This window comes from Erpetoichthys calabaricus, chromosome 6, assembly GCF_900747795.2.
Source record: "Erpetoichthys calabaricus chromosome 6, fErpCal1.3, whole genome shotgun sequence".
Classification (NCBI taxonomy): Eukaryota; Metazoa; Chordata; class Cladistia; order Polypteriformes; family Polypteridae; genus Erpetoichthys; species Erpetoichthys calabaricus.
In genome coordinates, this window is record NC_041399.2 from 128,403,427 (window position 1) to 128,420,231 (window position 16,805).

Sequence of the window (16,805 nt, forward strand, 5' to 3'; positions counted from 1 at the left end):
TCATGGCTGCTCGGAGGCGCCAGGGATCTGCACTGGCAATCAGAAGGTTGCTGGTTCGAATCTCGTAAATGCCAATAGGGACTATGCTCTGTTGGGCCCTTGAGCAAGACCCTTAACCTGCAGTTGCTGAGCGCTTTGAGTAGTCAGAAAAGCGCTATATAAATGCAAAGAATTATTATTATTAACTAGGGAAAACGGTCAGTCAGTTTAAATAAACTTGTAATTTGAAATACACTATTTGACCTTATTTAAACACTAGAGTAACTTTAAATACTGCAGTTGTGTGTTTTGGTATGTACAGGTAAACTTTTACTGGTGCATTTTTTTCTGTCAAATGAATAACATCAATATTTAAATGTCTTAAAGTCAGGACCAAAAAGAACATGTCAGCAGTGAACTCCTTGAGGAATATACAGATACAGCCACACCAAAATATCAATATAAAACTTAGTCTACTACCGTAGTTTCATACTTGGTTCTACTTGACCAAAAACCTTAAAATTGACCATGGTATGAAGGGTTGTTATAAGCTTTGTCAAGGACCAGTTGTCATCTGGGGAAGTGTCAAATAGGTACTGTTATTCTAATCATAAAATAACCTACAAAGTTTTTCTATGACTTGCATATTACTTTAGGTGTGTCCAGATTTGTGTATTCGTAATACTCTGAAATAATGGATGTATTCTAAAAAACTATTGACATAGCCTCCAACAGGAGTTTTTGTACTGAACCATACAGTAATTATCACAGTCTAAACTGTATTCCAATGTGTCCACTTTTCTGAGGAGACAGAATAGTTCAGAACAAAACCAGATGGCTTGCAAAAGACAAATACTACATGTGACAATTTCATGTATTACTTGTGTGTGTCCACAGTGTAGGAGAGCATGCTGGCTGTGTGGCTGCAGTAGGACAGCTGACTCAAGAACAAGTGGCTCAGGTTTTTGTGGCTGCAGAGATCAGCAGGCCTTCCAGGAGGGCTCAACATGAAAAACTTTTGGGAGTTCATAATAAAGGATCACTGAGCAGATGATCACTTGCTGGTAACTTAGTTAAGATAACAAGTAAAACTTTGTTATTGTAATCTATCTAGTAGCAAAGAGCTATGATGACTTTATATCGCCAAACTCTTGTATATTTTTGTCCAACAGGCTGTTGTCATCCAAATGGTTTAAAAATTATGAACATCCTAAAGGTCACCAGGTAATGACTTATATAGAAGATGAGGAGCTGATAGATGAACTCTACAAGCACCTGGATGAAGTGCTGTCAAGAGCTGTTGAAAAGATAAACAGAGTTCACATCATTCTGGATGTGCTTATGCCAGCAGTTAACTTGGCTACAGTAAATCTGTAATGAGTACAGAAAGTGTCTGTATGAATAGTGTCCTCTCTTTTTCTTTATTGGTGATAGGCTCTTATTAAAGCTCTAGAAACATCTGAGAAGATTTCTCTACCAGAGGCAGAAGATCTGTTCATTGATGGACCAGTAGACGGTGAGTGATATGTCATGTGGTGTTAGGTGGGAGACAGTCCTTTCTATTTATTTTCAGCACCATTATTCTGTTAAACAGAACACCATTTTACTTGTAGTGAATTTAGACAAAAATATAAACTAAATATACAGAATATAAATGTAAATATATATGTTTAATGTGAAATTTAAAATATGCATTAGTACACTTTTAGTAATGGTAAAAGTAAATCTGTAAGTATGCCATAAGTAGGATTTATTCTAAACTTTACAAGGTCAAGAGTTGTGCTTTCTAATGACAGATGCACAAGACTTTTTGACTGATATGATTAGAATTTGTTCATTTGTTTGGTGTGTGTTTTTTTTAGTGAGAGAGATGAGTTTGACATACTGTACTTGTATTGCAACAGTTGCAAGCACAAAGACAGCATCACTTAAGGCATTTAAACTTGGGATTCCATCTCGACCCCTACTCTAATAAACATGTCACTTGCTTTATTTGTCTTTTGCCTTTTTTATTTCTGAGTGTTAAACTGACTGGGCATAATAGAGTTGTGTATATTTGATTTAACTATTGATGTAAATAATAACGGACACTTTGTTATTGTTAAAGATTGATGATTAAGTTCTGTATATTTGAAATTGTCTGCTTATCTATTTTTAGCCAATTAATGTCATCTGTATTTTTTCTTTAATTTTTATAACTGCATTGTACAGTTTAATTCCTTTTTTGTATGTTTCAAGCAAACATGTATATCCCCATTATATTGTTCTTTTATTTATATATAATTAATAGAAGTTGGCATGCTGCAGTTTTAATACTTCAGCTTTAGTATATTCCCCTATCAGTCTGTTTGTTAAATTAATCTTCTTTGTGCATTCTTTCTTTCAATTCAACTGACCATTCATTATGGTTAATTGTAAATATTTCTTGAAATGGTTGTACAATGTATACTGAATAATTATTAATAAAATGTTGTCTTTGGTAGTGACAATGCTGAGTGTTTTCTTTAAATGGTGCTGGCTCAATCAACTCATGCACTAACACAACTAGAATTGATAGATAGGCCAGTATCAACATGGTCTACAAATGGCACGTACTTTGCTGGACTCATAGGTAATCCCACAAGATAAAACAGCTTGGAAACTGAGCATTCTGATCAACATTTTGCTGTTCACTTACAAAGACAGTCTAGAACAATGTTTTTTTTTGGGAGTCACATTTTCAATAAAACTTGCATTTTTAAATTTTTAATGACAATGCAGCTTTTACATAAAGGAACAAAATTAAAGAAAAAGGATTGTATACGCCTGTTTTGTCTTGGTAGAGCAATATTTTACTCTACTTTCCCCTTTTGTATTATTAATATGTAGCCTTTGTCAGAATGCCTGAAATCTCACAGACTTACCACTTTTTATAAGGTATTATAGTATATAAGGTCTCCCCACCTTCCCTTCTACATCTATAACCTCAGGCAATTAGGTGTAGTAAAAGACAAGCAGGAGTTAAGTTACATATAAAATAATGTATTATTGATAATATTCATAAATAATAATATGCAAAGTACATTTGAATATTGGCAGCCATACAACCTGGATGGATGGATGGATGGATGGATGGAGAGAGAGAGAGAGAGATAGGATACTTTATTAATCCCAAGGGGAAATTCACATACTCCAGCAGCAGCATACTGATAAGGAAACAATATTAAATTAATGAGTGATAAAAAATGCAGGTAAAACAGACAATAACTTGGTATAATGTTAACGTTTACCCCCCCCCCCCCCCCCCCCCCGGGTGGAATTGAAGAGTCGCATAGTGTGGGGGAGGAACGATCTCCTCAGTCTGTCAGTGGAGCAGGACATTGTCTGGAGATGATACTGTTTAGTGGATGCAGTGGATTCCCCATGATTGACAGGAGCCTGCTCAGTGCCCGTGGCTCTGCCACAGATGTCAAACTGTCCAGCTCCATGCCTACAATAGAGCCTGCCTTCCTCACCAGTTTGTCCAGGCGTGAGGCGTCCTTTTTCTTTATGCTGCCTCCCCAGCACACCACTGCATAGAAGAGGGCACGCACCACAACCATCTGATAAAACATCTGCAGCATCTTATTGCAGATGTTGAAGGACACCAGCCTTCTAAGGAAGTATAGTCGGCTCTGTCCTCTTGCACAGAGCATCAGTATTGGCAGTCCAGTCCAATTTATCATCCAGCTGCACTCCCAGGTATTTATAGGTCTGCACCCTCTGCACACAGTCACCTCTGATGATTACAGGGTCCATGAGGGGCCTGGGTCTCCTAAAATCCACCATCAGCTCCTTGGGTTTGCTGGTGTTCAGGTGTAGGTGGTTTGAGTCGCACCATTTAACAAAGTCCTTGATTAGGTCCCTATACTCCTCCTCCAGCCCACTCTTGATGCAGCCCACGACAGCAGTGTGGTCAGCGAACTTTTGCACATGGCAGGACTACCAGTTTTATTGTAAGTCCAATGTATATAGGCTGAACAGGACCGGAGAAAGTACAGTCACCTGCGGTGCTCCTGTGTTGCTAACCACAATGTCAGTCCTGCAGTTCCCGAGACGCACATACTGAGGTCTGTCAGTAAGATAGTCCACAATCCATGCCACCAGGTATAAATCTACTCCCATCTCTGTCAGTTTGTCCCTAAGGAGCAGAGGTTGGATGGTGTTGAAGGCGCTAGAGAAGTCCAGAAACATAATTCTTACTGCACCACTGCCTCTGTCCAAGTGGGAGAGGGATCGGTGTAGCATGTAGATGATGGCATCCTCCGCTCCCACCTTCTACTGGTATGCGAACTGCAGAGGGTCGAGTGCGTGGCGGACCTGTAGCCTCAGGTGGTGAAGCAGCAGCCGTTCCATAGTCTTCATCACATATGATGTCAGAGCGACAGGCCGGAAGTCATTCAGCTCACTAGGACAGGATACCTTTGGGACTGGGGTGATGCAAGATGTTTTCCAAAGCCTCGGGACTCTCCCCTGTTCTAGGCTCAGGTTGAAGATGCACTGTAGAGGACTCCCCAGCTCCAACGCACAGGCCTTCAGCAGTCGTGGCGATACTCCATCTGGACCCACTGCTTTGCTGGCACGAAGTCTCCTCAGCTCTCTGCTTACCTGGGCTGCTGTAATATATGGGTGGGGGGAAACTCTCTCCTATGCTGGCATCAGCAGAAGAATGGGTGGAGGGTACAGTACTCCAAGGTGAGAGTGGGTTAGGGTGGTCAAACCTGTTAAAAAAGTTGTTCATCTGGTTTGCTCTCTCCATGTCTCTCTCGATGGTGGCACCCTGCTTCGAGCTGCAGACAGTGATGATCTTCATCCCATCCCACACTTCCTTCATGCTGTTATTCTGCAACTTCTGCCCCAGCTTTCTCCTGTACTGCTCCTTCGCTGCCCTGAGCTGGACTCGGAGTTCCTTCTGCACGTGCTTGAGCTCATGCTGATCACCGCCTTTAAAAGCCCTTTTCTTCTGGTTCAAAAGGCCCTCGCTGTCACTTGTAATCCATGGCTTGTTAGCATAGCACTGTACTGTTCTTACTGGAACTACAATGTCCATACAGAAGTTGATGTATTCAGTAGTGCAGTCAACAACCTCCTCAATGTTCTCACTATATGATCCCTGCAGGATATTCCAGTCTGTAGTTCCAAAGCAGTCTCTCAGAACCTGCTCTGCCTCAGCGGACCACTTCTTGAATGAGCACATGGTTGTAGGTAGCTCCCTCACTCTGGGTTTGTAGTGAGGCTGAAGCAGAACCAGGTTATGATCTGCTTTCCCAAGCGCAGGCAGTGGGGTGGTGCTGTATGCATCTTTAACGTTTGCATACAGTAGATCAATAGTCCTATTTCCCCAGGTGTTACAATCCACATACTGGGAGAAGGCACGTAAATGTTTTGTCCAGTGTCACATGGTTAAAGTCTCCAGCGATTAGCATAAGTGCCTCGGGGTGTGCGTTTGCAGTTTAGCAACATCAGAATGGATGATGATTAAATGGTGATGTGTAGTTTCAGGCGGCACACAGACTTGTTAGTTACTTAAAAATGTCTCTAGTTAAGACATCATTGGTGGTCAGCTTTCTTTAGAACAGGCAGCATGCCTGTCTCAATATGGCTACCGAGCTGTGCTCTTCATTGTGTTGCTCTTTCAGTTCATGGTGTGTATAAGCTGCTCCTTCATCAGATGTTAGTAAGAGAGAGAGTGAGGGAGTGAGCAAATTTATAGATGTTCTGTCCAACCCCTATGGCCAATAGGACGTCATGGTACTTAAAGGCTTCTGATACAAGCCAGTTCCAAACAGCCATACTTCAGACCAATGGGTTAAAGAACATCTTAACACCTGCCATCCCCCAAAACCGTATGTTTAAGGTAAAGCTTGGCAGTTAGGCAGCCTGGCTTTATGAGGGAGTTGAGAGACTTCAGAGAAACATTAGCCAAACTTGTTTCAGGCACTTCCCCCAAATCCTGCCGTAAAATTCAAACGGATTCAGTCCTGGTGCGGGTGGGGGGACATGAATGCTTCTCACTAATGTAACACTAAAATTACATTGCTTTGCCTAAATTACAAATAAAGACATACAAAATATTTATCAACTTGTATGCAAAATTTCACATTACAACAACGCCTGATAAATGGAGAATCAAAACCTTTGAAGCTCAGTATTCTAAAACCATGACTCAAAGCTAGAACTTTATTATTCTAAGGTCTTGACATTAAGTTTGTGTCTGTGTTATATTATATATTATATATATAAATAAATATATATATAAATAATATATATATGTAGTGGTGGATTGCCGGCTTCTTACTCCGGCCCTCACCCCCAGGCCGCCAGAAGGAGCTCTCTGGACAGTGTGGACGTGCCCCGAGTTCCAGCAGGGCCTCATGGACTATGTAGTTTTTATACGCAGCCCTGCAAGATACCTTGGGGGCCACCAGGAGTCGCTATAGGAGGGCTCGTGGGCTCTTATGTGCCCTATAACCCGGGGGTAAGTCATGGTCACGTGACAGGAAGAAACAACGTACTCCCGGGTTGAAGAAAGGGACTGTTTACCCTGACCCGGAAGGAATAAGGAACTGTGGACTGTTGGACAGGAACACCTCCAGGTCAGGGTGTATAAAAGGACTCTGGGAAGCCCAGTACATTGAGCTGAGCTGGGAGGTAGGAGGGCGAAGTGTCTGGGCGAGGAGGATTGTTTAAGAGAGAGAGAATTATTGTTCATGAATAGTGTGGAGTGGAGGGTGCTTTGTGCACGTGATAACAGTAAAATAAATAGTTATTGTGCTTATACCTGGTGTTTAGAGTGGTACCTGAGGGTCCGAGAGGTGGACAAAGACCTTATCTGCTACAATATATACAGTGCATCCGGAAAGTATTCACAGCGCATCACTTTTTCCACATTTTGTTATGTTATAGCCTTATTCCAAAATGGATTAAATTCATTTTTTTCCTCAGAATTCTACACACAACACCCCATAATGACAACGTGAAAAACGTTTATTTGAGGTTTTTGCAAATTTATTAAAAATAAAAAAAACTGAGAAATCACATGTATATAAGTATTCACAGTCCTGAAGCCACTCCTTTGATATCTTGGCTGTGTGCTTAGGGTCGTTGTCCTGCTGAAAGATGAACTGTCACCCCAGTCTGAGGTCAAGAGCGCTCTGGAGCAGGTTTTCATCCAGGATGTCTCTGTACATTGCTGCAGTCATCTTTCTCTTTATCCTGCCTAGTCTCCCAGTCCCTGCCGCTGAAAAACATCCCCACAGCATGATGCTGCCACCACCATGCTTCACTATAGGGATGGTATTGGCCTGGTGATGAGCGGTGCCTGGTTTCCTCCAAACATGACGCCTGGCATTCACACCAAAGAGCTCAATCTTTGTCTCATCAGACCAGAGAATTTTCTTTCTCATGGTGTGAGAGTTCTTCAGGTGCCTTTTTGCAAACTCCAGGCAGGCTGCCATGTGCCTTTTACTAAGGAGTGGCTTCCGTCTGGCCACTCTACCATACAGGCCTGATTGGTGGATTGCTGCAGAGATGGTTGTCCTTCTGGAAGGTTCTCCTCTCTCCACAGAGGACCTCTGGAGCTCTGACAGAGTGACCATTGGGTTCTTGGTCACCTCCCTGACTAAGGCCCTTCTCCCCCGATCGCTCAGTTTAGATGGCCGGCCAGCTCTAGGAAGAGTCCTGGTGGTTTCAAACTTCTTCCACTTAAGGATGATGGAGGCCACTGTGCTCATTGGGACCTTCAAAGCAGCAGAAATTTTTCTGTAACCTTCCCCAGATTTGTGCCTCAAGATAATCCTGTCGGAGGTCTACAGACAATTCCTTTGACTTCATGCTTGGTTTGTGCTCTGACATGAACTGTCAACTGTGGAACCTTATATAGACAGGTGTGTGCCTTTCCAAATCATGTCCAATCAACTGAATTTACCATAGGTGGACTCCAATTAAGCTGCAGAAACATCTCAAGGATGATCAGGGGAAACAGGATGCACCTGAGCTCAATTTTGAGCTTTGTGGCAAAGGCTGTAAATACTTATGTACATGTGCTTTCTCAATTTTTTTTATTTTTAATAAATTTGCAAAAATCTCAAGTAAACTTTTTTCACGTTGTCATTATGGGGTGTTGTGTGTAGAATTCTGAGGAAAAAAATGAATTTAATCCATTTTTTGAATAAGGCTGTAACATAACAAAATGTGGAAAAAGTGATGCGCCGTGAATACTTTCCGGATGCACTGTAAGATTTGACCAATTCCTGTACCACTTGCATATAGGACCGAGCTGAAATAATGCCAGATTTTGGTCTTCAGAGTTTGATTGAATCTCTCAACCACCGAAGCCTTTAATTCAATAGCATTGGTAAACTGTTTTATCCTGTGTTTATTTAGCAAGCTCTGAAATTCCCGATTGAGAAACTCTTTACCGTGTCTGAAGTTTGACAGGAACTCTTGCAAGAGTTCTTTAACCCCCAAGGATCCAGTGTTCTCAGAGTTATATGTTTTTTTCCAAAGACCTGCTCCATTGCCGGTGATAAACCAGACACTGACACAACTTATCAACTTAGAAAACATTTATTTAGCAGTCTGGGGTGTTGTGTGTAGAATTCTGAGGAAAAAAATGAATTTAATCCATTTTGGAATAAGGCTGTAACATAACAAAATGTGGAAAAAGTGATGCGCTGTGAATACTTTCCGGATGCACTGTATACAGTATATATACACATCCCCTGCAGAAAACTAATAATTCTGTTCTGTTGGTCTTTGTACTGTAGTATACACACTCTGTGTGCTATAAATATGCTGTTTGCTTGGGTAGTCGTATAGGATTATGTCCAGCCGAAATATCCAGCATCTCTAACTTGTTAACAGTAGTGATGCTGATGCACATCAGTGCCTGTTATACAATTGGACCCCTGCCAATAAGTCCTCCTATAATCTTAGAGACACTGAAGATACGTGTGTTTAGCACATCACTAGGACCTGATGGCGTAAAATGGAGGCTAAATGAGATATGAGCTACAAATAAACATCTCTCCAGCTTCAATCTCTAAATGTAACTCTTGCATAAGTAATATGCATTATAATAAACATTTATTTGATGGTCTTAAAGAGGTATTAAAAATCCCAAAAGTAATAAAAGGTCCAATTAAATCAAATAATTGAATAGCCTGATTAACAGGTGCACAGTCACAAAAACTGCAAAATTACTACTCTTTTTAAGGCATAATATTTGCTCTTCACAGATCGTTTAACATAGTACATTTCATTACAAAAATAATGATTGAAAGGTGACTTTTAGCACTATGATAACTGTGTTTCTTACATATGACATTGATAACATGTAGAGACAGCCAAAGGATGCTTTCAGTTCACAATTTTATTGCCAGCTTTCTTAATGTTGTCTATTCCTTGGTACATGAACCTGACAGTGTCAAGTATGTGATTTGTAATATTTTGTAATCATAATACAGCTAAAAAAAACTTGAATACAAGATCAATAGGCAACAAACTCACTAGAACTGTTGGTATGTTGGAAACAGACATGAATATCGTAGAATAGGGGTACAATGGAATATTAAGAATACATAAATAAATAAAACATAAATAAATAGTAATGAAAGTAACAAACAAATGTTTAGGGTTGTGTATCATAGAAGTAAATATTTAACTTTTACAGTTTATTCAAAGTTTAAAACTGTAATACATTTATAGCCTGTCAGTAGTATTAAGGCAGGGTGCTTCTGTCAAAATGTCAATCAAAAATGATTGATCACTTGATCGCCCCCCCTCCTTTCATCTGATTGGTGGATTTAAATGATGTGTCCTGCCCCCTGTCCTGTGATTGGTGAATTCCAACCTGTCCCCTCCCTAACCCTGCCCAGACCCACAACTTAATCCCACCCCATCCACCAGATTGGTCAGGGTTTGTGTCAACAGCAGTTTGATGGGTGTTGGTCCTGCCCAGACCCCACCTTAATCCCACCCCACCCACCTGATTGGTTCAGGGTATGTGTCAAGAGCAGTTTGATGGATGCTGCCTCTGCATTGCCCCCAGTCTGTCAACACCTGTTTGTTGGCTGGGACCCCGCCCATCCATGCCCCTTCTCCTGAGGCCCTTTATATCAAAAGAACGACCTTGCCATGAACCCAAGGCCTGATGGACCTGTCCAGACATGTTCCTTCTCATACCCAGCCAGCCAGATCTCCCTTATAGCCGCTCCGGCATATCCTCTCAACAGTGCTGGAGCATGTCCCTGCATCTATCTATTATTTTAATATTATCACGAGATTAAAATATCCATCTCTCTCACCTTTGCTTTATAATTTGTAAAAAAGGAAAGCTTGTTCTATCTAAACTGCTTCTAATTGTTCTCTGTAAGCCGCAGTTCGAGTGAAACAGCCTTCCCCATCTCACAGAAAGGCATCTCGCACAAAGGCACGCCGACAGGCTCCGCAGTGAAACAGCTGTCCCATCTCACAGAAGGGCATGCTGACAGCCGCTGTGCGTTCATGTCTCAGTGTGTAGAGAGAGAGAGAGAGAGAGAGAGAGCAAACACGTTCCTGTTGCTTGAATCTGGCAGGCCTTGCGCATGTACCCACGCCCCCCACACTGTGTGCTCCCTCGCTGAGAAAACAGACACTAGTTTTGTGGTTTTTAACTTTGAAGGTAAAGGATTTTAGGTATTGCATGTAAAGCACAAGATAACTAGTTCGATATAAGCCTTTTATTAATCACACAGAGGTAAACAGTATACAGCAATACCCTTTTAAATCACGCTTGATGCGTATAAAAAAATCTATCTATCGTGGCAGGCGGCCGGGGTTCATGCCCAGCCAGGACGCCCCTGCACACTATATTCAGGGGGAGCAGCCCCCCTGGGTTGGAGTGATGCCTCGGTTTCTCACAGGGCTCCATGGGAATTGGAGTTGGGTGCAGCACTGTTGGGTCCCACAGGCACCGCCAGGGGGTGCTGTGTTTGGGACTCTTGAGCCCGTGTGGGCAGCATATTCATCACACCCGGAAGTGCAGCCAGAACTCAGTGATCAAGCATCTAGAGCACTTCCGGGTGAACTATAATAGGGGCCGGAGTCAGGCCCGAAGAGGACAAAGCTTGCTGAGGAGGAGTGGTGGTGCCAAGAAGAAGAAAGTGCTGTGTGTTAATAGTGAGCTGTGATTTGGGACTGTGTATTGCCTGTGGGACACAAGGAAGACATGCACCCACAGGGGAAGAAAATAAATAGTTTTATTTATTTTACACGTGCCTCCCGTGTCCAATCTGTGTCGGGTCAGCCGCTATATAGCGTCCTTCTTACACTATCTAAAACAAACCCTTTTCTATCAAATACACCACATTTTAAATAATCAAGTACATTTATGTATGTATTTTCAGCTGAGCTAAGGATCCAAATTGCGGATGCATTTTGCTTAAATTTCTAAAGGTGAGAGCTGTACCCAGACAGAGTGAACGAGCACACTTGAATAACAAGCTACCAGAAGTGGGGATTGAACCCACGTGGCATTTGCCCATTGGATCTTAAGTCCAACGCCTTAACCACTCGGCCATTCTGGTGGTAGAAAAAGGCGTTTTAAGCACTTTGCCACTCCATGAAAACTGTGATCATTCTTTCAGCTCCTTCAAAAACAGGTGGAGATTCATCTTCTATTCTGACACGGGAGGCCAGAAGGGGCAACTCCCACTTCAGCAGCACACAGCTGTGTGCCCTGCTCAAATATTATGTGAAATACTCTATGTAAGATTAGCTTTTCTTTTGCTGATACACGTACTTGGGACAGCTGACACAAGAACAGGTTCACACATACAGGTGTTTAACATAAGTTCATATATTCCTGTTGCAAATGTAAAGCCGTCTTAAAACGGGTCAAAGGGGCACACATTTACTAAAAGAAATCACTCTCCTTATTAGAAAGTTTGCTTTCAAAAAATCCTGCTCTTTCGGTATATATAAATAAGTGTTCAGGCCGGTCCACTACACAGCTTGCCGTTAATACTGAAAGATGACTCAGAATCTCGTTGAAAGACAAAATGGTGCATCTTCAATATCTTATTAGAACAATATTATCTATTTATTTTTTATGGATAGGACTAAATTAAATATAATTATTGTTAATACAGTCTATTCTCCCGAGAGTCACGGCCGTCAAGATCATGGTACGGCATATTATTGATTATTATACGCGTCAAACGAGTATGTTTTAAAAAACGTATTGCTGAATCCTTATATTTTATCCTTAGGTCAATATTTCCAAGTTGATTCTCCGATCTATTACTCGGAAACCGGCAAGTTCCTTTTTAAAAAATTATATCTGTTTAAAACGAGAGGGGCTGGGGATTTCAAATCCAAAATGACGTTGATCATAGGTTACCGTTAATTATTATGCTCAGTTCCATCTCTCTGTGTGTAGGCACATGAGCGCGCTTGTGTGTGTGTAAAATATAAGTTGTAGCATTTTATATTTACTGCTATCTATCTACGTGTATGATGATTAATGTACAAATACAATGTTCATATTACTGAAGCCAGCGATATTAGTTTTTCTGTTACCAAAACGGGCATTCCAATCAATTAGTTTTTGTCTCTAACAGACTGTTTTTATTTACATGTTTAGATTTTAAAAAGTTTTTATCCATCTTGGTGTAGGGATTGCGTGTGCATTTTGTTAAAGAGTACTTTGTATGCAAAGTGTAAGCGAAAGTCTGTGTAAAGTGTTTCGGATAGCTACAAATAGCAGATAATGTGCAAGAGTCTATATATCATAAAAACAGAATTTTCATATTTACATGCTTCTATCTATCCAACTGAACCGGTCATGAAATGGGGTGGTGAGGATTAAAATGAACGGAGTGTGGGGTTATTTGTGTATATGTACGGTTGTATAATAGAAAATTTGTTGTGACACATTAATAAAGGTTGTTTTAAAAACAAAAATCTATATATCTGTCTATCATATAAATAGATGTTACAAGCTATTTATTTGCATATGCATCTTGGCAGCGACATACAGCCAGAGCTGCTATAAGTGGTGAGAGGGTTACCCTTGAAACCATTATCAGATCATTTTGTTTGAACTTCTGGGTGCACTGGAAGGGTAAATGTTGTTTAAAAGAGCGCATGCATTTTGTTTTCTAGATGAGAACCCTTTACAATCTGAAACAGTTACTCAAAGGGCTTCCCCTGATCTGTCCAATCACAGTAAGTGTCATTTTAGGTTTCAGTTTATCGAAGAAACATAGGTTGTATACATAATGATTTTGTGAAAAGATGTCTTTAACTGAGAAGACCAAACTTTATTTCCAGACCCGAGTCCACCGGGTGTTTTAATGCAAGTGTTGGACAGTTAAGAAAATCTATCAGTCTACCAAAACTGGGAGAACCTACAGACTGCGCAATCACCCCCACCCTCTGAGAGCAGCTTTCACCATTCTCCTCTACCATCTGAGTTCAGCCTTTGTTCAAGTCTCCTGCATTCTCCTCCGCTATCACTGCCATTCTACCTCTGATTGCAGCAGCCCTCCTGCAATCCCCTTTTCCATCAACGCCTCACTCTGACTACAGGTCTCGGCGTAGAATTCGTCATTCACCCCAATATTCCCTTTGTCAGTACAACGAGCACAGCCACCAAGAAAGACTGGAGCGGGCACAGGTTGCTGCAGAACTTCGCTGGTTACTGGTTCGAATTGTAGAATCACAGTCTCCTATGTACATTTCCAGATCCGAATTTAGGTTACATATGATACATATGTATGCTTTTTAAATGGTTCTGACCCAAGATTAAAGGATAGGTTTTATATTCTTTTTTCATTAAAATAACATTGACTGAAAATTGTTATATTCTGTGTTCATAACTGCAACCTTTGATTAAATTTAGGTCATGCCTGAAAACATGTATATTGGCAGTGGCAGAAGCGGCACTAACAGCAACAGTGACCGTGAAAAGCCTAGAGGGGCTAAAGGTAGGAAAAGACTTCAGGTGAAAACCTAAGACTATTAAAAGAGATGTCTGATAACCTTGAATATTCTATAACGTCCCCTAAAATCTCCACACCGTCGCAATCTCCTCAGATTTTTAAAGCACCATCCCCAGTTACACAACCGATCAACAATTTTGACATCATTAATAATTTGCTCCAGGTTCTAAGTTCTGATGAAATAGCCGTCTTGAACACTCTGCTGGAGCTATTGAGGAAAGCCTATTCTGAAGCCAAAACATCTTCAGATCCAGGTCCTTCACAACAGTCTAGCACCCTAGACATGATTGTAGAATCCCCACAACCTTCCATCTCAGGTACAAGTAGATCCCCACTTCAACACTTTTCTGCCGATGACTTGACTACATTGAACGGCCCAGTAATACAACATTCTACCTCAGGTACAAGTAAGGCCCGTCTTCAACACTCGCCTGTTGATGACTTAATAGTGTCAGATAATTCAGTCTTACATTCTCAGACCAGAGCCGGAGTGACTAGTCCGTCCAGAGCAAACTTGAGTGTTGATGCTAACTCTCCACAACCATCTATCTTGCATACGGTGAATCCTTTGTTTCCAGAGCCATCAGTAAACTCCTTGCAGCCCTCTACCTCTAGATTAAATAACTTGTCTATAACTGAGTGTCCAAAATTTAACAATATCGAGATTAGACACCATTTCAATTTTTCAGAGGCCTACAAACTTGATTCATTTGCTGAAGGTTTTAATCATATGCACGAGACCCTTCAGCAAATATTAGACAGTTTTGCGAGCACTTTGAATCCTAAGGATCTAGTCCATCTAGAATTACATACCGATACTCTCAATCCCAGTGTTTTTTCCCTAACCACCGCTGGTACACTTTCTTTTGAGGACTTTTTTTAACCAAATTGAATTACTTCTCCAGAGTCACGCTACTATTTTAGCCGATTCGAGTCTGATGCTAATCGTTCATGGGCCCCATCTGGTGGTGGGGGGCCTAGATGTAAAGCATATACCATTTTCAATGATATAATAGTGCAAAAAAAAAAAAAAAAAAAAAAAAACAGAAGCACCTATGGATCTCCATCAACCCGGATGATCAGTGCTGCTTTGCCAGGGGCTTGCTGGCTGTATTAAACAATAGGTTCAGAAACAATCAGAAATTGTGTGAACAAGAAGTCCATCAATTGTACGTTAGGGCCAGATTATCACAGGATCAGAAAGTAGCGTTTTCAGATGTTGAAAAATTTGAAAGGCTAATGGGTATTAAAATTATTGTCTGGTACCGGGCACCGAACACTAGCGCTCTATTAAAATTTGAAGAGCCCCGTTCTAGAAAACCAAAGACAGTGTGTTCCTGTTTTTACACAATGAGCATTATTACAGTATTTTGAATCTGAAAGGATTTCTGGGATTTTACTATTTCTACAATTTCTGCTACTCGGGTTATTCTACCCCATCACGACACCGCTGCGAACATCACTGTGATGTCTGTTTATCTACAGAATGCCAATGGGTTGATGGTGAGACTTTTCGATGCGCCGATTGCAATCGTTTTTTGGCGATCAATGTTTTGTTTCGAACTCCACAAAATGCGTAAATTTAATGAAAAGACACATCAATCTGAAAGCATCTGCAACGTCCATAAAGTCTGTAATCTCTGTTACCAGAGATACAGCGTGAAAGCCGAGTCAAAACTTCACAAGTGTCATCCCAGACACTGTCACGTTTGTAGAGTTGAAATGAAAGAGTCGGATGAAAATCATCAGTGTTTTACTCAAAGCTTACTGCAAAGACCACGAAAAGTACGTGTTCTACGATTTTGAGTGCAATCAAGATGTCGGGACCCACATCCCAAATTACATCCACTGCATGCATTGGAACGGTAAATCGTGGAGTTGGGCACGTGAGGACTGTGTAGCAAAGTTCTTCGACAGATATTGGCGCCTGAAATACCAAGATTACATGTTCATAGCTCACAATTCTAAGAGGTATGACGGCTATTTCTTAATGAAATATCTCGTCAAGAGTGGTCAAACACCATTTGTTACAACTCAGGGATGTAAACTAATGTGTTTTATAGAAAGAAGATTATGACTTGAGATTCATCGACTCGTTGAATTTCTTACCTATGAAATTGAGCAGTATGCCCAAAGCGAGTACTTTCCCCATTTCTTTAACACCGCTGAAAATCAAAATTACATCGGTCCATACCCAGATCCTAAATATTACAGCATTCAACACATGATGAGCAAGGAAAGAGAGGAATTTTTGTCTTGGTACGAATCAATTAAACAAGAAACCTTCATCTTTAGACAAGAAATGGCTTACTATTGCAGAAACGACGTTATTTTGAGAACAGCTTGCATGAAATTTAGAGAGGAAGTTCTCAGGATCGGTAATATTGATCCTTTTCCGTGTATAACCCTAGCTTCTCTCTGTCTGTCCATGTACAGACAAAATTGCATGCCTAATAAATCAATTGGAATAATTCCAAGTGATAATTACAAAACCATCCACAAAGCTTATTCTAATGTTTCTATTCAGTGGATGTTCTTCCGAGAAGAAAAAAATAAACATTCGGCATGCCCTGAATCACGGTGAAGTAAAGATGGGATCATTTTACCTAGATGGGTATGCTGAAATTCAGGGTGTGCCGTCTGCATTTGAGTTTGCTGGCTGCTTTTATCACGGTTGTCCAGAGTGCTATAATACGCAAGCCAAACATCCTCTCATGGGTACATCTTATGCCGAATCGTTTAAAATGTTTGAGACAAACTGAAGAATTTGCGAGAAAAATTTAATCTGGAGGTTAGAGTGATTTGGGAGCATGAGTGGGATTG

The 16,805-nt window shown here is 41.0% G+C and overlaps 1 protein-coding gene and 1 non-coding gene across 2 annotated transcripts in view; both read right to left on the minus strand.

Annotated features, from left to right (window-relative positions):
• Window positions 1-16,805, minus strand: part of LOC114653540 (ankyrin repeat and SAM domain-containing protein 6-like) — a 271,092-nt gene that overhangs the window by 207,761 nt on the left and 46,526 nt on the right. The gene's annotated exons all lie outside the window — the stretch shown is intronic.
• On the minus strand, window positions 11,483-11,564 carry trnal-uaa (transfer RNA leucine (anticodon UAA)). The gene has a single exon. It is a non-coding gene; the product is annotated as a tRNA-Leu (tRNA).